At 45.8% G+C, this 23,345-nt stretch overlaps 1 long non-coding RNA gene across 1 annotated transcript in view; it reads right to left on the bottom strand.

Moving 5' to 3' along the window:
- LOC133971642 (uncharacterized) overlaps positions 1 to 23,345 on the bottom strand; it is a 50,345-nt gene that overhangs the window by 14,873 nt on the left and 12,127 nt on the right. Inside the window, exon 3 of the long non-coding RNA XR_009924394.1 lies at positions 1,705 to 1,768. This is a non-coding gene — a long non-coding RNA (uncharacterized LOC133971642). The remainder of the gene's footprint in view (positions 1 to 1,704; positions 1,769 to 23,345) is intronic.

Here is a 23,345-nt window from a genome sequence, read left to right as displayed (position 1 = left end):
AGTTTTTTTCGAAATTATCTATAATGGGTGACATTCAACTTTTCTTCAAAGCAGGTCCGGACTCCTCATTTTCACTCGGAATGCATTTACCATCCATCATACTTTCCCACCAAGTCACATTTTCATCCAAGAAAAGGGAACATGTGCAAATACACTGAGCGAAGGAGGAAAAGGGGAAGAAAGGCACATATTTCTCACTTGCCGGGGCACAGCACTGCTCAACCTCAAGGCACCGGTTGGATGAGCCGAACAATAAGAGTCCATGACAAATCGGACATAGTGCATTCCTTGGACAAACACTCATCTAATAAAGGAAGACAGGTAGGCAAACACTCACCTGCCCTAAGCCAATAACGCATGTGGCGACAAACACACACACATAGACACACACACAGACTTGAACGTGTCGATATGTTGGGATGATGTATAGGACCAAATTTGATTAGAAAAATTAAAGTAATATCAAACTAATAAAGCCTTTTTCCCAATGAATAAATCCCTGTACTGTACTACAAAGAGATACATTTCTCTGCGCTCTATCAATGCGTACAGAACTATCATGTACGGTACTTGACCTGTGCTCTGTGGTTAGGGTTGTGCTGCAACTGCAGAGCAAAAATAAACAGATGTAGACTATATAGCTTTTAACCATTTTAGAATAAGTTGCACGTTATAAACCTCATGTAGGTCTGGTTCCACAAACGCTGTAGCCTCCTCCAAACCACTGTCTGCATGTGCGCTTGTGCAGCTTTGTGAGCGTGACAACGTTTAAAAAATGACTCTGCACTTTTGTGCGTCAGAAAATCGTTGACTATACTTGCAAACAAATCAATCCCAATGGCGCCGCTCCACCCAGTGGGACGCACCCCCTCAAGCGCTTCCTGACCATGTGACTCCCCTTCAGCAGCCTTTTGATTGGACGCTCAGTGGCGGAGAGGATGAAGAGGAGCGGGGAGGAGGCGGTGGCGGAGGGTGGCGGGGAGCTGGCTGGCAGCAGACGCATGAGAGAAAACAAATTCCTGCCACATCGCCATGGAGATGAGTCAACAGTAGGTCGGGGGCCGGGGGGGGGGGGGGGGGACAGGCTGACCTGCTGTAGTTAACAATTCATCCCCGTATCCGGCTCCCAAATGATTGGGCAAACACGGAGTGCTGCGGAGTCAAAAGGCCTCCAAGGGTCTGAGAGAGGGGCATCACCCTGGGGTGACACGCTGACAGGCACACACTGGTGGGTAGAGGGTGGACCAGTATAGGGAAGGGATATTGGGCACCGGAGGGGAGGGCGGATTGGGAGTGGCGGGGTTGATTGGATGTGGGAGAGTGGCTCAGTACACCGAGTACCAAAGGCTCCAGCACAGTCACAAAACATATTGATGGCTGTGGTTTTTGTAAAAGCAGTGTAATTAAATGATTTGTGTTAAGATGCCAATTTGAGGATGGGAACATTCTGTTAAGTACACCTCAACAAACATCACCCTGTTAATTCTGTTCAAATTCTCCATGTTAAGCTTAATGCTTAACAACATTCGGTGGCTGGCCGTGCCAAGAGTAAAATAGCAGTTGCGCCAGTTTTATAAGCTTCAACCACAGCAACACTTTGATTCTCTGGCATATATCCACTTAGATAGAAGGCTAACCCAGAGATTTGCAGGAAAACCCAACAGGCAAATCTTTAAATATTTTCAAGTGTCTCTATATACTCACCAGAAGATCCCTGGGAAGCGATTAAAGGTTCACATCTTATTCCATGAATTTGGATGCCTTCATTCTGAAAAAAAGCAAGAGGAGAATAGAAAAATCAAAGGAGGACAAACGTCACTTCACACACTCATTATATCGTGTTCCATGGCTATATCTGGTTAACTCTTCACTCCCCATTTGTACAGCTGGGTTCATTTAGGTGTTAGTGCATGTAATATGAGGTACAAATGGAAAATGGTTGAAAGCCTCAGCCCACAAGACCTGGATCCAAAAACACTGACCACTTTGCAGCGGAGCAGAGCGCCCGCTTGACAATAATGGGTCAGAGGCAGAAAAAACAGACAGCCGACGGGTGGATCTCATCAATGTCACCTCCGTACGGAAGAAGAACCGCAGGGCCTCGACGCTGCACCTACGTTCGGCTCGACTTTACGCTGTGCTAGGTTTTGTCTCAGTCAGCACAAGCTGCCGTGTAACTGTATGCACCGTCACGGCTGGGTCTGCTCCCCCAGAAAAGCAAACCGAATCCCATTATCTAATTGGCCATCTAACGTTGAAGGGTTGAAATGCCACCATCACAACAGCCCTTCTACCGGGCAGCTGTGCGAGGAGGGTGTGTGAGCAGAGAGGACCTGCTACTGGTTCTCCACCGAACGCACGTCAGAGCAGTGTTTTCCCCAACACCGCTGAGGCATGTTCCCCCTTCAGAGGGAACGAGGCTGCCGTCTACAAGGCGTCTACCCAGCAAGTCTTGCAAATGAAAAACAGGACCGCATCATTTATTGTGCGTCTGTTGGAAAACGAGAACTAAAAACAAGGGGAAAAAGCACACTTGTGATAAAAATACCAGATGTTGAGTCACTTCTCAAAAGGTGTGTCATTCAGGGAGCTCGGGACGAACCTCTGGCCGCGGCCGAGCTCTAAATTTAGCATATTTACAAAAATAAAAAATGAGTTCAGTCCCTGGCACAGGGAAACGTTCTCCTCCCCATTCATGATCTCAGCGGTGCCGCCAGCGTCACTCGTGACGAAAACGCTGACCATATAAAATAACAAAACAAGACCTCCTCAAATACCCTGAGTACATAAGGAAGCAGCCACAGCCTAATGTTCCCTGCAAATGATCCTATTACGGCAATTCAACCGAAAAAAAATAGATGGTTTTGACTTTTCTATTTTTAGAGCAGCTTTCGAGAATAAAGGACCTTGTACATAACAACCTCAGACAGAGCACAGAGTCTAGTTTGTAATAAAGAAATGGAATGAATGGCCAAGAAGCCTTCCACATGGCTTTCTACTCGTGTACTCTGTGTACACAAAGTGAATAAAGGATGTGTGACACATGTAGAAAGCTACTGTGTTCGTTGACTGTATCCGTACATGCCAGGGATCAGCCTGTGTGTGGCAGTCTAGGGAGGATGCCCCCGGGCCAGGCTGAAGAGTAAGTGAAGCAGAGGTCCCATCTAAGCTCTAAAGCATGCGAGTATCGGGCCTGTAACTAAAACACAGGCATAAACACAGGCGATGTTAAGGATTACACCCTGCACTACCGCCACAGGGAACCACAGACAGCACAGGTGGAAGCGTGACACAGTGACGGACGCATTCCTCTCCATCTCCGCTCTGCCCGTGGAGGTCTGACTGACAGCTCATCATCTGCTCTTGTTGGCTGTGTGAAACTTGTATAAACATCTGCAGGCATTTGTATGTCTGTTTGAGTGTGTGTATATGTGTGTGTAGGAGCCACAGGTGAGGGACACACACACACACACACACACACACACACACACACACACACACAGGGGGGATTACATTGGCCTAATGTCAAATAAAAGAAGCCTCGCAGCACAATACCACACAATCTGTCAGAGAATGAAAATCTTTCCTTGGAGAAATCTTCTCTGTGGTGTTTTTGTCCCACTTTCCCTCGAGAGCTGACTCCGATCTGATCCATAAACTTTGAAAGTATACAGTAAATGATATATATGTATATATACCTGCACACAGGTATATATATATATATTTATATATATATATATACTGCTGCACAGATCTATTTAGATTTTGTTTACACCGTCAAGAAGTTTTATGTTTGTGAGAGAGGGAAAAAAGAAAGCAGCAGGGAGGAAGCGAGTCATCATACAACACATTTCCTCAGTGAACAGCACCCTCTAGAGCCACTGGCCCAGTCCGACCTGCACTCCTCACTCACATTGGTGCTGATGGTCTCAACATGAGCTGACAACAAATAATACTCATCAAAAACAATTACCACTCGTCAATTCAAAATGAGAGAATCTGACAAGCGCACATGCCGTACGATTATTCATATTTACAAATATGCGGGGGCTGTCTCGTCCTCAGGCTCATTGGCGAGCCGCACTGCACAGAGGTGAGGCTGAACCACTCATTATCCCAGTGTGAGTTGATAATGAGGCAGGCCGTTATTAAGATGTTTGCTTTAATCGTGTGCAGGGTTATTAGGGGGCAGTTTACAGTACACAAGAGAGATTAGGGCACGCCATGCATGACAGAAGGGAGCTGAGGAGGCCAGTGATAGGCCGGCTACCCACAACTATGAAACGGGCTGAGAAATACGAGCGCACAGTAGGACATGAAACCCTCTCTCTCTCTCTCTCTCTCTTTCTCTTTCTTTCTGTTGCCTTTCTCTTCCTCTTCGTCTCACTCTCGCCCCGTGTTCTCCTCGAATCATGTTACACAACCACAAAGAAAAGCCTTGTGCATCGGAGACTTATTTAAAACAAGCGGAGAAGAAAAGAACAGTAAAGAGAGGATCACGGAGGGATCTACACAAGCAGTAGGTGCTTGGTTCCTTTATGTTTGTATAAAAGGACAACATGGCGGGGAGCTTGGCACTACTGTAAAGACGCACAAGTCCAGACACTTACGCCCCTGACTACTTCACACATGCTTACATAAACTAAATCAGCCCGAGAGACTCGGCTCCGTGCACCGGCCAGGGAGCACTACACGTTTCCTCCATATTTTTCCACGCCATTAATAAACCTAGACATTGCACTGTTTCAATACGTTTGGTTGGGATTCAGGGAGCACTTGAAAATCCATCACTTTACGAGCTTTCAAACTTTCCCACAGAATCCCCACCACGTAGATTTGACCCAAAGGAGAACTCAAGTAGGGGGCCGCCACACGCAGCACCAAATGCTGCACTCATAACATGACATATCACCCATGTTAAAAAAAAAACTGTTGCCTTAAGAAAAGCTATTTTCTGACATGCAACCAAAAGGGAATCATTCAATTTGAATTTTTCTCATTTTGAGAAACTACAAAAGCTGCTAACTAAGAGTTAAACTCAGCTGGAGTGTCTCTGTAACATCAGCATGAATCTAGACACCGAAAAACGTTGCTATGCAACAAAAGCTTGGATTTGATTCGCGTCAACATCATCCGTGTCTCTGTCGCTTCACTCATTCAGTTGCATAACAGATAAACCGGAAGAGTCGGAGATTAAAACGAACTTTTCACACATCCTCTCGCGCTGCATGGCGAGTAAAAAGGCGAGTGTGTGTTTAACTGTGTGTATCGAGTTAGCAGAAGGTCAGAATGGTGAAGTATTACAGCACTGTTTACTCTCTTCCATGTACTCCCGGGGACAAGCCTGTTTGAGAGTTTGAACAGTGACGTGTGAAACCCGTGAAAACAGGACATAGCGCCGCTCTGTTTGCTCAAGAACACCTAAAGAATGGAGTGCCATTACAAAACAAATCCCTCGGCCTGCATTCCTCCTGTCCGTCAAACCCTACCTGTTCAACAAGATATGACACAGGCTGTAAAAAGGTAGCTACAAGAATCTACTTCATGGTGGGGGGGGACTTGCAATTTGTTACAATGCTGTCAGCTCTCTGACCTTCATGTTTGACTTGCAGAGGAGAGTGGAAGAGAAAGAATCCTCCTTCCTTTTGCCAGTAAACAGACACATGTGCAGGTAAAACAGACATGCAGGTGCTAAACAGGAACACACCCTCTCCTCTGGATCATCTTTATTTATATTTATTGATGATTGCAAAAAAAAAGCGACTTCATATTTGTGGGCATTTTCCCCTCTATTGACAGGACAGAAAGCTTTAATGAGGAGAGAGAAAGGGGAAGACATGCAGCAAAGGGGAAGGTCGGAATCGCACCTGCGGTCGCTGCAGAGTGGCTCAAGCCACTGTGTGTGGGATGAACGTGCTACCAGGTGATCATCAGCAACTATCTTAGGAAATGAATCCTTAAAATCATGCAAAAAGAAACTTAATTCTATAAATGATTGTAAAAACTTTAGGATTCTTACTTTGTTAGGTGTCACTTGAGCTAAAAAAACTGTGGAAATTCGTCCGAGTCTTTCTGGACTTATCACTCAAAAGAAACGAAAACAATTGACCCCAAAGATTAATCATTAACCGCAACGATTTATACTTTTGACAGTCACAATGCCTCGGAGTGACATGATGGATTATTTCCCCTATAAATTCAATCTTACATTTTGAAAACACCAAAGGCAACGGGGACAGTTTGATAACAGCCTGTTTTTCTGCCTTCTGTCCGGCATCTGTTATAAGCAACATTTTAATGATGTTTTTCGGCCGCGATGCTGGACGTGCTCTTATGTAACAAGTGATTAAACCCACAAAAACAAACTGATGGACCCGATAGTAAAGTCGAGGTGACACCGGGTGGAAATCCATCAACTGGAACACATGAAAAGGAGAGAGGGGCACCTCCCCTCCCCTCCCCTCCCCTCCCCACCATCATCCGTGTATCAGAGGAGCCATTGGGAGAACTGGATGTGATTTGTATGTGTGTTTTTGAAGAGGGGTGCTCATAAACAGCCATGAAAGGGGCCCCTCTATTCAGCCCGCCAGCCGAGATGCGCTTCACTGGGCCGGCCTTTTGTTTTCCCCTCTTCACAAAAACGTAAGCGTAGAAAAAAAGGGGTTGATTCCCTGGATGTGTGCAGGCCCAAACGATGCCATTAGATTGGTGCCCCCTTTGGGTGAAAAAGGCTTCAGCAGTGCTTGAAGTGATTTAAAAGATGCAGGAGAGGGCTGCCTTCAAATCCTGTTTGAGAATAACACAGGGGGAGAATGGGGAGGCAAAATGCCAGCCTAGTGATTATTCTATAGTATGCAAAATTGCTCTCAACTCCATGAGTGCCGTGGATGTTAAAACAAAAGATGCGGAACATTCCTTTGTCACGTGATGAGGGTCAATGTGCCGCGGTGATGCGTGGGGTCAGGAAGTTCACCAAACTTCCCACGCTGCCTTACACCAGAGGACCATGGGTAAAGCCCGTAACACACTTCATTACTGGCAGGGGAATTTTTTTTCTCTCCCCCAAAAAGGGCCGGAGCAGGAGTGCCCACCCAGGGATGAGCAATCAGAAAACATTTATATAAATATGCAGGACCTCCTCATCGGCGTGACAAGGATAACACATCAATTACGCACCCAGGATGCAAGAAAGACTGAGACAATAAATATCTTCCCAGGTATCTCACAGAAAATGTGCCTGGCTATGGCAGCAATGACTTCATACTGCTATTGCATAAAGGCAGAGTGTCCCTTTCTGCTAAAACCACTCCAGTTGAGCAAGAGGGGCGATAATTTGACAATGATGCAGTGCGAACCAGTGGCATTGTGCGGGGGCATGTCATCACGTTGTGCCCATTCGCGGACAGCAACCTAATAGGCATGGGAAGCTGACGGCGTCGACAAAGGGGCGACGCCAAACAAAACCGCTCGTTGTCGGCCCCTGAGCGTACGGGCCTCGTCCGGTCGGACTGCACTCCACTCGGCACTCATCACCTGACACTTGTCTCTGTGACATCTCAGAGATCGGGAAGAACATGCAGTGTTTGTTTGTCTTTCACATATTCTGTGCTATTTTATGCAGACGCCCACGTTTACTCTGGAAAAACCTTTTCAATGTATTAATTAATTCTTTGTGTCTTTTTTTATAGATTTACCCCCCCCCCCTGTTGTTTCTGCCTTGTGACAAACTCACAAGACCAGTTTGGGCCTTTTTCCTGATTTAAACTCACAACTTGTTGGAGCGATGAGCAGGTAAATAAAAGGTGCCCATTATTTTATTAAAACATAATTACGGACATATGAAACATTATGTAATTACGCCTGTGCACCTTCTCCTCATGCCAATAGGGGTGTAAAACAAAACAACAACTATGTTAATGATGGACATGATTATACAGTCAGAGAGAGGAGGATCATGGGAAAGGGCCTTGACAGTCTCAAAGAACAAGATACCAGACTAGGTTCAAAGGTGCAGAGGGAAAATCTAATGAGTAAAAACTTCACTGGAAATCATTAGTTTACGATACACACCAGGTGAGCTAACTGTGAGTCAGCTCGATAATTCAGTGACTCGTGCAAACGGATGGATTTTCCCCCTCCTGGCGTATTTGTCAGCTGTCTGGCCTTCCAGCCAATATCACCTCTGGCAGCACACACCAGACTAATGCCCTAAATACCTCACTTATCAGTGCTCGTTAGTAACACAGTTTGAGAAGTTTGCGATAAAGTTTCTGCTGCAGACTGCAGTCACCTCTGAGACGCATGGACAGTAACTTTATGAGGACACGCTGTTTTTCTTCTCAGCACGCGGCCCTATCTCTCTGCTAACTCTCAAGGTTTGTGCACAGACGCTACATGAATGAATCAACGTCTCTATCCGGGCGCAAGTAATTGACCAGTGCTGACACCTGCGCAACGAGCGGAGAATCACAACACGACACCACTGCAGCTGCTCCCGGAGAGATTGAGAGCATTATGTTTCCCACAACGTGCCAGGGAAAAAGACAATAAAATAAACGCACAATTAACTGCAAAGCAAAATGTATGTTCATTCAAAACAACCACACATGGCAGGTCAAGCTTGGGCCTAATTTGTTATAGTATTCTTGGGAAAATGTCAAAACTTAAAAGGGATAGTTCTCCCCAAATAAATTAAAATGCCCTCATTATCCACTCCCCACTACGCCGATGGGACGGGTGAGGTGTTTAAGAACACAACACACTTTTGGAGCTAAACAACGTTGCAGCCAAATCCATTATAATTAAAGTAAACGTGAAAATAAAATACCTCCATACTGCTCCTATGGTGTCATTCAAGTGTCCGTAAGCCCCGACATTCAAATTCAACTCGAAACAGCATCATTGACACCAACTTTTTAGTCTAAATGTCAGATATCAGAGGACATTTAGGCTAAAAAGTTGGTGTAAATGATGCTGTTTCGAGTTGAATTGAAGTTATGACACTTGGATGTTGTTATTATTAAGTTTGAAGAAGTGGGCATCACATAATTCAACGCTGTTTACCTCTGAAACTCCAAAAGGGTTGACTCATACACATCACCCACCCCTCCTTTGACATAGTGGTGAGTAGATAGTGGATTTTCATTTTTGGCTGAACTATCCCTTCAACTTATATTATGCTGATCTTTAAATTTCAAACAAACTCTTTATTGCACTTGGTTTATTTAAAAAAAAGTTGTCTTTCATCCAGAGCTCTACTTCAGCTGTTAGATTTAAGAGAGCCAGTAACGTGCAGGCAACACATGCAAATCATAACTGATGCAAGATGTCGTTTCATATCTGAACGCCTCCATGTGAAACCAAGTAGCAGGTTCCGCTATCATAATGTATCCTGGGTAAACCTCAGAGGCCATGATGTCAGGGGAAGTCTTTTCCATGTTGCTTGATACGGGTCCTGTGGGCTCCTGCTGATAAGATTGAGGAGCAGGTCCCTCAGAGCAGGAGACCCTCAGCAAACGTGCATGTGCAACAATGCTGCCTCAGTCCTGCCGCTATCGGGCCATCTCACCACAGACCACGTGTGGGCTCGCCGGACACAGGTAATCAGGGCTTTCAGAATGGTACCAGCTCCTCTTGCAGAAACCATAAACCACAATCTGCAAACCATAATGCTTTTCCTATTGAACGTGCAGGAGAGAAACTTGCGAGAGAGAGAAAAAAAATCCCAACACGCATTTAACGAGTTTCATTAAAGAGCAGGGGTGAGTTGAAACTCCTCTCACACCTGGAAGCCTTTGCCAGGACTCGATCTGTCCCACCTCTCCGCTCTTCAGTGACCCTGCTTGCACAAGCGCCACCACAGACTCTCTGTCGAACCGGTTGGTGGCGAAATCACTGGTTCATTGTTGTCATGGATACACCCAGGTGTTGCTCACCAGCCAACGCCGAAGATCCAGAAAGCCGAGGCGCTCACTAATCCTTCTCCATACCAGTGTGTCAATAATCAGGAATGCACTGCTTAAACTGAACTATTGTTCCCCTGCCAACAAAATCACAAATATAAGCACTGACGCTGCCTCTGGGCACTGCCGTCTCTGGGACTGGAAAGTAAATTAACTGAAGAGAAACAACAAGAGTCAGCGATGGAAGAGGGGCACGCTTTGATATCTTTCCAGACGGCTTCACACTGTCTAAATCATAAAGCATTCTCCTGCAACGCATGGGGAGACATATAGTGTCGTATTGTTAGGGATGGACCTAAGCGGTTAAGCAGTAGCTTCTTTATACAGTCGGACAAAGTCAGAGCTCCTGAGAAGAGCAGCTGCTGCTGACAGTTGGATGGCTTTGAACCGGCGCTAAGCCCTGAGACAGCAGGACATATCCTCTTTGCCTCTTTAAACCCGGCCCCATTAGTGTCCAATTCAGGTTATGAAGTCTAATAGAAAAATAATCTCACAAGGACTTCTATGGATTCACCTGACAGGAGCGTCTGATCTTTGTGGACAAAAGCTACCAAACCAAACAAGTGGTCACCCACTGTTCATCTGTCATGGAGTGATTTTCTTATTACTTTTTTTTTTTTGCCTGAGCATGGTATGTGGCAGGTTGCCATTCTCAGGATGACTGGGTGCTCTCTAAAAAGTAATTTGTCTCCTGCGTCATTTGCCCTTATTACGTCTCATTTTTAAGAGGTCTACTGGTGGCTGACATGTTAAAGAGTCTGCTTGACATAAAGCAGCGGCAACTCAATCGTCCTACACGAAGCCGCAGCTCGTACTTTGAGATCAGACGTGCAGACATGAGTAGCTCTGAGTCCATCCTATGTGAGACAAGACAATGGCTTGCCTGTTGTCTCTCCTGCGCCCTCTCCTTGTCTCTCCTGCGCACTCTCTCTCTATCTCATTCTCTTGCCTTTCTGTTTGTGTATGTGTTTTCAAATATTGCGGCATATCACAGCAAAGAGAAAAGCAGTGCCCGCCAAACGGATGCGGCCGGAGTGGTGAGACCATAGTGGAAGGCCCCGGCTCGGAGAAGGTCCCTCCTGAGAGCTTTATTGTGTGGGGCAGCTTGCCGCAGCCCAGTTCGGTTTCCCCAAGACACAAGGCCTCGCTGCGAGCCACAACAATGAGCATCTTTGTCGAGCAGCGCTATTATCCCCACAAGTTACTGTAAATGACAGCAGAGGGTAGTGCACTGAAGATCCCATTTAATGAGCTCCAGGTATGTGCATGTCGTAAAACATTAACCGGATTCGAACATCTTTGGAGCTGAGATCAGAATGTCATTGTCAAGGGGTTTTTTTTGCTACGCGGAAAAGGAAATCCGCAAAATCTGATTAGTTATAGCTTCTCTCAAAAGCACCTTTGAACCTGAATTCTGTGGATGCATTTATTTTGATTTTAAACTGTTTCAATTCTTTGGCCAAAACCATTGATTTAAGGTTTGTTCGGGTTCTCAATGCCAATGACCAATGAACAGGGCCTGAAACCAAAAGGTTTTATGAATGCAAAAGTTTATTTGACACAGTTTTGGTTGACATTCTGGTCGTTTACAAGCTTTAACTATGGACTTCTCTCTATGTTCTCTGTCATCCTTAAAATGCTTCTTCCACTGCTTCATGTTTTGGGTTTGCGGGTGGTGTGTTTTCAGTAAATTTGACTGTATTATGATATATTGGTGAATAATGACTAAGTCCTTCTCATCTGCACAAAGCAAATGCACAAATGCAGCCTGAAGAACTCAAAATACACATGTATACATGTATACTTGTTTAGTCAACAGGTCGGAGGAGAATCAGACAGGCAGAGGCACTTGACCCTGTCAGCCACGTCACACCTCAACCTGAACTTGACCTCTCCGTCACCTGGTTTAAGCGCCCTGCATTTGTGATGAAGCTCGCTGGGTGAGGATTATCTGACCCCGGATTTGTAGAACGTTGCCCTCCTCACTTGGCAAGTGCTCACTTGTCCTGATGTCATGTGTCTAATTGCTCGTGCTGCGTGGGATGCAAGGTCTGGTATAAGGCACATGGTTGTGTGCACGGGCTTTTCTGTTTGTGAATGTGTATGTCATCAGGGACCAAGCTAACGCCTGCAGCAACGCACATGCACACAGACACACACACACATTCATGTCTTCACCCGCCACAACCTATCATTACCGCTGTCACGTAGCCACCTCCGCAGCGGGCCTCACAAGCCCTGACAACCACCAGCACACACACCTGGAGGCCCGAACACTTAGTTCCCAGCCCTGTGCTTCGTAAACACAGCCCTTTAACACTCACAGACACCTATTCATATCCTGCAGCCTCAGCTTCTACCTCGCCCCTCCCATTTTTCTGCAAAGTATGTCTCAGTTTTTCTATCTCTCCAACCGCAAATGCTTTAGTGCTATTTAATTTATTTCCTTTGTTATCTCAGAGAGCGCACACACTGCACAGCCAGGTTGGCAGCAACTTCCATGCTGCTCCAGTGACTACACAAACAACAGGCCACAGTATGTGTTCAAGAACAAACACAGTGCGGAGAGTAGGATTGTGCGTCGACTTGAGGGTGAACGGTACAATTCCACTTTCTAATCCAGTGTCAAGTTGCAGGGTACGATTCTTGGAACTGGTTCTTTGGCGTCCTCGTCCAAGTTGCTTCATCCGTGTTTGCTTGAGCCAACGCTACTTGAGAGTGTACATGGCTGAGAGAACACACGAGTCCACTGAGCAAACACCCGGCTGACGTTGCACACCTGACCCCGGCCTGCCTGCTGCACATGCATTATCTTTACAAACCCTGTCACCCTGACAAATCAGACACAGGAACAAAAAAAAGGAGCTCTGAAGATCCCAGTGTGGTGGTTTAAGGCCGCTTAGTGCAAACAGACACTTGAGGCAGAGTTAATCGAGGGAACAATGGACGGACCTCTAGAACGTGCTACCCTGACAGAAGCCTTTTGAAAAAGACAAGAATCATTGTGGTGTTTGCCCTTCTTAGTCATGTTACAAGGTTGTCCTGGGCCTATGCTTGCTCCGCACCATGCTCTATTCAAAGAGGGCTTAGCGTGTAGCAGGTTTCTCCGAGAGGTGTGTGAAGCCTGAAACTTAGAGGCTTTAGAGGCAAACTGTGCAAATGGAGGATCCAGAAAAACGGCATGTCACACCTTGCCAGCTTCAATGACAGGAAACCAAGAGCAGATTATGTAAAAAAAAAAATCATACAATCTAATGTAATGTCCTTGAGCATGACAACACCTTCAAAAAAAAGAAACAAATTTAATAATGCATCTCTGAATTACGAGGTGGATGGAAGAAGTAATCTGTCGAGTGTTATGACAGCAACTGATCCTAAATCAGATCAGGCATCATCTTCACAGGGAATTACTTTTTTTTTGTTGAGCTTGATTTCCTCTCTGCACAACTCATTTTAGAGTCGGACTGAATTTCAGCTTCATCATGCTGTCCCAAATGTGTCCCGAAAACGGAGTGCCCCCCTTTTCTTACAGCTCCACTGTTGTTTATCTGTATAGTCCAATTCTCTGCAAAATGGAAAAACAAAGCTGCCTACGTGTTCCTAGCCCTTAATGTGGGAGCCTGTTGTTTTCTGGAAGTTGCAGCACATGGGACGTCACATGTGATCGAAGCAGCACCTTTCTGTCTTGTTTCACTTTCTTCTTTGGTTGCCTCAACAAAGTTCTACCTGCCTCATAATGAATCGTGAGCTTTTACATAAGTGCTGTGAGGAGCCTGAAAACAAAACTGTGATACAAGCGTCTTCAATCTCGTATCGTGAGAAAGGGCGATACAACTGTGATACCTCAGCAACCCCCTTTTTCCTTTTGCTCTTACCTTATTTCTCTGCCTACAATTTCTTGTGTTTGTGTATAAACTGTGTGTTATGAATGACCTCATCAAACACTACAATACACAGCAGAGAGGTCTGGGCAACATCAGGTCCGAGCTACACCACAGAACACGACGGTATCTCCCCGCTTCATTTACATACAACAATATACAGGTCCACGGCCCACTCCCAAGCAAACACACACACACACAAACTACACACGGCACACTAAACTCAATCTGAGTCAGAGCACGAGTGTGTGTGTTTGAGTGTTTGTTTGCAAGCGGGCTGAAAGAAGGCCCGGTTCCCAAAAAACATGTCATCTTCACTCAACATGGCGAGCAGGGTGTGGCGTAAATGTGGAATGGCACAATTGTTTTATTGTTCAAAATCATTTATGCACTCCTCGATTTGATGTTTTTTTTTTTTTTTGCAGTTAATTGTACAACACAACTCAAAGCCAGTGTCCATTTGCTCCTCCGCAGGCAGAGGCTGAGAATGTGATTGCTGTGAGGAATCGGCCCTGCTGACTCCAGCTGGGGGAAAATCCAGCCTGAGGGTAAATCTGTGTGTGTGTGTGTGTGTGTCTGCATGCAGAGGGCTCAGGCATGATTAAACAAAGCACATCCAGGTAAAGTATGCCATCTGTACTCCCCCTCCCCTCCTCGGTCCTTGAGAAATGTACTTTCCCCTGCCCTCTCCATCTCCAGGCTGAGTCTCTGCGGCGTATGGAGTGTCAGAATGAAAGAGGCCTTGTCTAAGAGCCTAATCCCCGAGCGATTAGTCAACGCATCTCGATTAAAAGCTGGCAATGCTGTCCGCTCCTCCCCATCTCTCAACTCCCCCCCACCCGAGTGGAAATAGAAGCCCACAGGTGTCCATACAATGTGTCTCATCGGGGAAAAATGGTGGCTTGAGGAGGCTCGGGGGTGAATTTCTCATGAGGAAGACTACAGGAATGCAAACACAGGGCGGTGTGGCTCTGGAGGAAGAGCGGTCGTTCACAAAAGCAAAAGTCTCTTAGATTGATCCAAAGTGAATGAATGTGTCCGTGAATGGGTGAGAGAGACCATAAACACTCAAAATCCATTCAACGGATCGATAAAACGTCGGCACATATCCGTAATGTGCCTTTCCTCTCCTGAAGACGAAAGCGCAAGAACAGCCGGTGAGAGAGAAGGGGGAAAAGAGCGAGAGAAAAAGAGCGAAGTTACACGTGTATTTTTCACAGATTATCCCTTCATCCCCCTGTGTTTTCTGTAAACAGCCGTTCTTGAAGTGGAAGGATTGAGCGCAGACACAGGTATTCCACCTAACCAGCCTCAAACAGCCTCGCTTTCCATCAACATAAATACCTCGTCTTGGGGGCATTCCCATGCCAGAACATGCCACCATTGACTAAAACACCCTGACTTTGACAACACGGTACACAACCGGGGGACACAAAAGCTTCACACTGCGACACTCAGACACTGATTCATTGCTCTTATGGTCACAATCGGGCAGCGTGTTTGTGTTGAAACAGACGACTGATGTCTGTGGGGTGTTCTTATCCTGTATTCTTCATCACTGCTCAGAACACAAGTGCATTTAAAGGGAATGATGTGTTTTAGGCAGGAGACGTTATGAGCACCAGAGGCCCTCTCAGGCATTTATAAAGCCACTGTGATAAAAAATAACTATAAATCATAAAATGAATGAATTTTTTTTGTGATGATTTTTCCCACTGGCTTAACACAAGTCACATGCAGCCATCAGTTTATGTAATTACCGAGTAACTATCGGTGGCTTTATTCCTCCATTGTCTCTGTGAGTTAAAGCCATTTCTCTTAATCTGGTCCTAGTTAACCCGTTGGCAGCTTGAGTATCAGGAAATGACCTTTGACCCTGGGGACGGACTACTGTACTTCCCCAATCACATCCATCGTGTGTCTAACCGCGAATGAAAGCTCAAAGAGGGGAGGGGTGTGTCTTTAGAGACCGGACACAGAGAGGAATCACTTACCACTTTCCCCCAAAAGACCCCAGTGGAGTTCCACAGAGAGGGGATTCAAATAACAATGGCAAGAGGGAGGGGATGAATGTTTCCTCAGATCACAAGAAGACCACAGCACTTGCCAACTAGCCAGCCAGGCAGCCAGGCCGGCTGTGCGCGGACGTCCACAGGGCGAGAACACACATGGTTTGAGTTTAGCTCCGTGTAGGATCTGCAGGAAAGAAGGGGCCTGGTAGCAGGAACCCTCCAATTCTCACTTCCTGCTTCTGCTGGAAACACGATCTGCGTGCCCGTCGCCTCCATCAACACAGAGCACAGTGTTCGGGCCGGCAGCTTAGGGGTTAGCATGTTCATGCACACTGGGCACCCCATCACACCGAATCAGCGTATCAGCACCCTAAAGAACCAGGCTGCCGTTTCCCTGATGAGCTGAGCGGATAATGCAGAACCCATTCAATCATGGTGTCGATGCTCCTGTGCCTGAGCAGCTGGTTAGGCGACTTTCTGTCTTTTCAAATAGAAGCGCTGATAAATAAATAACACCACTCCGAGAAAATACGCAGGAAATTGGGAGTGTCGGTGTCAGAGGTATAATTTTGTCAGCAGCTACACCATAAACAAACATGTGTCTTGAAACAGATGAGGTAACCTGGCTCAACTACGTACAGTAGATGGGTATTTACAGCTGATAAGTAAAGAGAGGATATGCATGGGTGGTGCAATTACCTTTACTACCTGAAAGGCGAGTCAATGTCACTGAAACTGCTCCTGGAGGAAAGAACTCCGGCTGACCTCGCCGTCCCTCCTTGACAGCGGAAGATGACTCACCTCAGAAAACCACAGGTTACATTTGGCCAAGTAAACACGCCATACTAATAAAACCACTCGAAAGGGCCCACGTGTAGGCGGCGCGTCTTCGACTCAGGATTGAACAAATCATTTTGGGAAAACCGAGAGACATAAAAAGACGTCCGTGAGAATTCCCGGGAAAATGTTGTACATTATGCAAGAAATAAACAGCTCTGGGGTAATAACAAAAGTTGCATGGGGCAAATGTGTGTGCTGTTGTGTGTCCATGTGTGCAGTGTGTGTGTTACTGCCAAGGCCCTAGCTCCATTGTTTATGCTCTGCTGTGTCTAGGGCAGCGGGGCTCTTCACTGAATTCTTGCCCCAGCATGCAGAAAGTTTTAACAGTGTTGTTGCAAGAGGAGGAATGATTACATTATAAAAATACACCCCACCATATGTCCTAGTGCGAGTCCAAACCACACGATGACATACAGTAGAATCCAGCAGGCCTTTAACCCTGCCCCTACACCTCTCGAGCTGACGCAGCCTCACTGCGGCTTTCTGTGATCCCCTCACCTGGAGCTATTTTCAGAAAGACGACAGGAGGAAACAATTGCTTAAAAAATCCTCCATTTGATGGGGAAATGTGACCAACACACCTAACAAGGAAACGGTGCCGGCAGAGACGAGTATATGCAAATGAGGCTTCAGCGGCAAAAGTCATCAGTGCTATTTTCCCACATACACAAACGCAGCACAACCAACTCCGAGGTGGCTGCATGATGCTGCATGCAAAGTTGCCCCGTCTGTGTGAACCTTCCCACACAAGTTCACCCTGGTGAGGAGCCAGCCGGTTACCTCGGATCTGAATCTCCCATTTCACGCTCTCTGTGCTCTCCTTGTGTCTCATAACAAGACGGAGCAAGCTCACTGTAAACCTCTTGGGGGGTGAAAGGGATTGGGAGATTAAATATATTTTGAATTCCTTCCCCTTAATGTGGCAATTACTCCCCCTTCCCTCTCGCTCACCTCTCCTCTCCCGGCAGCACAGCGTGGACTCTGTTCCACGGCACATCTCGTTTATGTTTTGTACACAGAAAAGTGTTTCTTTCACCCCCAGCCGAATCTCAAACTTCACAGCAGAAATGTTCTGCCACTCACTCGACTTAAGGTGGATTAGATGTACGTGTGTTGCAGGAAAAAGTGTGCGCTGAGTATGAATTCTTTAGTGTGAGGAGGAAAAGAGAAGCTCCAACCTAAATCTTTGCTAGTTATCACTTATGAATGTCAGATAAAGATTTGCATGCTTGTGTAATAACGGCAAAAAGGGTTTTAAAGGTTTATGTTGTCAACTTCTATTTGTGTTGCAATTTGATATTCTCGATTAAGAGCAAAACAAAGGAAATATACACATAAATACACAGTATTAAGCTATTACGTGATATTACCGGTTATAAATACTCAGGGGTTCTACTTATTAATCTAGTCTTGTGAAATGTTCTCAGAAAACATAATTCTATGGATCTTAAGTCGCACCATTCTGCAGCGTCATAAACCGGGTCATTTGTGTCTAATCTTAATAAGCTGATTAGGAACTTTGCGTGCGTTTGTTGGCCATGCAAGAGTTTTTTCTTTTTCTGCATCCAAGACAAAAGGTCAGGAACGCAAAGGTCAGCAACTCTCCAGTTACAAAAGTGTCTTGATTGTGACGTTCACAATCCCTGATCCAAACCACTCGTGCAACAAAACTGAGCCCAGGACAGACTCGAGTTTCCTGCCACTTTTCCACTTTAAATCGAATTGCACCATAAGGCTCTGTTTCCCTATTTTAGTCCCCCCCCCCCCACACACACACACACCTTTTCACTGCGTTTTCACACACTCCAGGCCTCCGAATCATTTCTATCAACCGAGCGTCTTAATTGACCTTTCAATTCACGGAGGGATTAGCTGATAAGAGGGGGTAAAGAACGAGAGAGAAAGCAAAACAAAAAAGAGGAAGTGCACAGTCAGTTGGGGGGGTGGCAAGACACCAAAGGATTACCCCTGTCATCTGTTCGGCAGTAGAAAAAAAAAAAAATACATCTTCAGATGTGTTGGGAGAAGGAGGAAAGACTTTGTGAGGAATCCAAGAAAAACATGCACTATCAGGCACCTCGGAGGCCCCCTCGCTGCAGGAGGGAGCAGAGGAAGGCCCTGCAGTGAGGATTCAGTGTTTCCTCCACCAGAAGCTACAGTTAAGACACTCCGAGGACCTGGAACTCTTTCCATAGGTCTGTCGTCCGTGCTCTCTCGCAATGCTTGGCCAGCGTGTCTCTCTCTCTCTCTCTCTCTCTCTCTCTCTCTCTCTGCTTCTTTATGTTGCTTTACACAGCTGCCCAGGGCCCATACGTGTACTAAATATTTTGTCGTCACGTCATGCCGTAATGTTCTAAAGTGCTATTTCCATTGTTTTGCCGGGCTGCCAGTTGGTCCTATGATTTTTTTTGTACAAACGGGGCAAGTAGGGTCATAAAATATGGGGTTTTCGTGCTGCTGTGAGATCCCCAAACTCTTTAGAGCAAAGCTGAAGAATGACGAAGTACAACAGGGACCGATATATAGTCCATAACCTGTGAGTAAACACACACACACACACACACACACACACACAGACACACACACAGAGTGCCAGCTGTGCCACTGACGTAGGTGGAGTCTGAGTATCAAGCCAACACAGACCATTATATTGTGCTAGATTTATAGGTGTGGTGCCTTGTGTTCTATATCTAATTACAGATTTCTACAATGATAGCATGTTGAGTGAAATTTAATACAAACAGTGTTAGAACCATTGCTGTGACCTAGACATAGCAGCCCATGAAGCTGTACCTTTTAATGTCGCCATATAGAATTTCACCCAAGAAAAAATAAAAAAAGGCCTGGTACACTTCCTCCTCGGGGGTGCAGGGCTAATGTGACTGGCAGATAAGTAGAAAGGGACTTTTTTTGTTTTTTCTGTCCCTCAATCTGTGTCTCATTTTCAGGCTTATCACTCCATTCTGTCTAAGCTCTCTCTCTCTCCCTCACTAGAGGTGCATGTTTCTTTTATCGTGTATTTGCCAAACAAAGGTGCCATTAAGTGGCATGCCCTCTGACAATATTTAATTAGTGTTAAAACAAGTAAAAAATGGCCAACGCTGACTTCAGGGAAATTCCAGCCTGGGATGACAAGGGCTGCAGGCGTAGTGGGAGCGGTTTTCGGAGGGGGGCAAGTGGTGGCGCAGAAGGAGGAGGGGGGGGGGGGGGGGGGGGGCGTTAATAAAAGTCGAGCTCCATCTTGTTTAGATTTTTTTGACGGATTGGTACAGACACGTGGAAACTCAACACGCTGTTTATTTGACCATGCTTTTCCGTACGCGCGTATCATATTAAAAAGCCACAAGTGTCGGCAGAGGAGTCAGAAGAAAGAGCTCTTTCCTCCCCTCAACAATGCCCGAGCTGTTCGAAGCTGATGTATGCAACACAAAGGTCTCAGAAACACACACTTTCATGTGTCACTCACCATCGCTCTCGACTGCCACTGTTGATCTGCACTGATGCATTGAGGAGGTCGTGCACACAGATGTACATCATGCACACGAGCTTTATTTAGACACCCTTCTGCATCTGTCAGGTGTCGCTATAATCTTCAATCTGACACCTGGTGATCAGCAAACAAGTATAAATCCATCAAACAAGCCAACCCCATAATAATAAAAAAAAAAGCCCGGACGTGAAACTACCGACAGATTTACATTGTAAACTATAGAAGCAAAAGTTCATCTTCTGGGACTTAGATTATTTATCGGAGCACATCCCCACGTCAAGGCCCAGTAGTCCCCTTAAATTCAATCGGCCTGCACCAAATTACACACAGTTCTCTAAATGTTATTATTTTTATCTCTTCTCAAGAAGCATGAATTATTCCCCTTGCAATATTAAAGGAAGTGAAAGAAACTCCTCCAGTCCCTAATCCGGGTCTCTCCCTTGAACCATAGGGGATCCTTACAGCTTCAAGGAAGTGAATCCGGTAGTTTTTTCTGGATCTTACTAAGAAACAATCCGACAAACTGTAAACCACCTAAGTGTATTCAAGAGACATTCCTACATCTGTCAAGGAATTTGTCAGCAGCATTAGACGTCACGGCACAACGGAAAGTTTCAGCCGAGGTCTTGGAGGCCTCATGTGCTCTGACATTTGCGAGGCTGATGTCTTGATTGGTGCAGACCAAGCTAATCTGTCACCACCCTCAACAAGACGAGGGACTTAAAAATGCAAACAGCTAATAACAAACTGTGTTGTTCTCAACACAAAACAGTTTTCTAGAAGTGACACAACATCCCGATGATCCGACACGTAGGATTTTGCATTGTCCTTCAGGAAAAGGCTGGCCACGAGCCACGATGATAAGAAAAATAAAGACCACCCGTGTTTGCTCGTAGAAAAACTGTGGCTCTCACGTCCAATCGCGTATCACAGATCTGACTGTTTATGAGGCAACCTGTAAAGACCGGGGCAGAGGCTCAGCCACATGTTTTACTGCTCTGTTTGAATAATCAGGTACAAGTAAAACAAACAGCTACAGAGGGGATGTTTAGCAAGGAGCTCGGGATCCAACTCAGGGTAATAAGTGTTCATTAGTTTTAATAGCCTGGCTCCTGCACCAAATGACATGAAGACCAGGAGACCACATCCAGCTAATGTAAATAAACCCCCAAAATCTCCTCCAATGTCTGTCATGACATATTTCTCTCACTTACTCAACAGCTTGTGTAAAAGTAAAGCAGGAACTGGAAGGTTGTGCCATCCTGACTGAGAAGTACAGTTTGCATTCTGGCAGGATTACTGATGAAAACATGGCTTCATCATGCAGAGGAGCTAGAAAAGCTAACAATAGAACATTTAATAACATTAATTAATTCACTATGGTTCCAGATGCAGAGTAAATAACTATATTGTGACAGCAACTCAAGATGTTCAACTAGATCTGGGTCATCTTTTGTGTCTTGTTTTAAAATGCTACGCTAAGACTGCTAAGTGTTAAAGCAAGAATGTGTTGGACTGGAGTCAAGGATTGTTTAATCTCCAACACAAGTTTAGAAAAAGTTTATCTACTGTGACCCAGCGGTTGTGTTTTAAGCCTGTGTTAGTCCATTAGGCAGATGCTGGTGTTGGTGGCACATCTTGATCCCACCTGAGCTCGGAGAGCAGCGAGGCGGGCCCAGCGGTCCAGATGGCCCCCCAACACAGGCCGGAACGTAAACATGGCTTGGGTCTGGTTGAGGAGAAGGAGACCCCGTTTATTTATGGACATGTCTGGGTCTGGGACACAATTACAGAAAGATAGATAGAGGAGGCGAGGGACAAAAGGAAAAGGGTAGGAGAGTGGCGTGTCCAAACTTACACGTGGATGACTTGCAGTATGGCCAGACAGTTGTGTGATCCAGCCCACCTACACAGCAATAACTGTGTGGGAGCCAAGTCAAATGGGCCTGTCCCCACACACTGTTCTTTCACTCCGAAAGATTCGGCCAATGTATTATAACTATAAAGTGATATACATTTCTAAACTCGAGGCAGGAAAAAACAGCGACTCGCTCCTGTGCAGAACTAGTAATTGAACTGTCCGTGATGCCAAACGTGCCACAAACAAGCCCATCTGGCTGCAGGGCGGCAAAAGTAGAATGAGGGTGTGAGTTCGAGGAATTCAAAGAATTTCCTTGTGCGCTTACCGGTAAAAACCAAGCCCACTGTAGGTTTATGAAAGTATAACTGAGTGAGGCCCTTTTTATCTTTTCTGCTCCCTCCAACTAAACTAAATCGGAGTCAATCTAGATTATTTTTTTTTTTACAATGGGTCTTTACAGCTTAATAGCCTGGTTACAGAAACCCAGACATCGTAAGGTGTCTTTATGGCTGGTGTAGCATCTTTATTACGAGGCCAAATGTCATCGCTGTACTGTACGGCAAAAAAAGGTCAGGTAGTTTGACAGAGGAAGGGCCAGAGTCAGACAACATCGAGACCTGAGGAGCTGAGGCTCTATGAGTAGATCATCGCCTCGTGCTCAAACACCACAGCTTAAACCACACTGCAGCCCAGGTCCGCACGTGCACTGCCAGCTCATGTGTGTTTTCTGCTGCCTTTCCCCGAAACATCACAAGACCAGTTTGTAAGGAAGGACAGATCAGTTCCACTCATTTCCCACTCCTGACATGTTTTGGTGTTTCGAGTGCAAGCTCATTGTTGCTCAAGGAAGAGAAGGTAAATGAATCGCTGCTTTTGGACGTTTTCTTGGCAACGGCGATGGTAATCGATCATTAGCCAGTGACAGCGATGTCCTCTGCTCGTCTCATTTCGGCAGTGTTACAACATTGTATGGAGTAATAAAAGTCAGGCTAGGCAATTAGCATTGGTGGCCTGACACAACTTGCACACACACACACTGGAGTATAAACATTACACAATCACACCAAACATATGAGCTGCATCAGCTAATTAAGACCATGCTGCCTTTTAATTCCAGTTTATATGCGTCTCCTAAATGAATACTGGCCCTGGAGCTCCTTCCAAAACAGCTCCTTCAGAGAGGAGAAGGGAGGAAAGGAGGGGATAGAGAAGGTGGGTTGAAAATTACGGTAGGGAAGGGGACTGGCAAATGATTTCCCCCCCGCAGTGCTCCACAGTCGAGCTTTAACCAAAAAACCT

This window comes from Platichthys flesus, chromosome 16 (genome assembly GCF_949316205.1).
Source record: "Platichthys flesus chromosome 16, fPlaFle2.1, whole genome shotgun sequence".
In the NCBI taxonomy this organism is placed as follows: domain Eukaryota; kingdom Metazoa; phylum Chordata; class Actinopteri; order Pleuronectiformes; family Pleuronectidae; genus Platichthys; species Platichthys flesus.
This window is presented reverse-complemented; position numbering and strand designations above follow the sequence as displayed.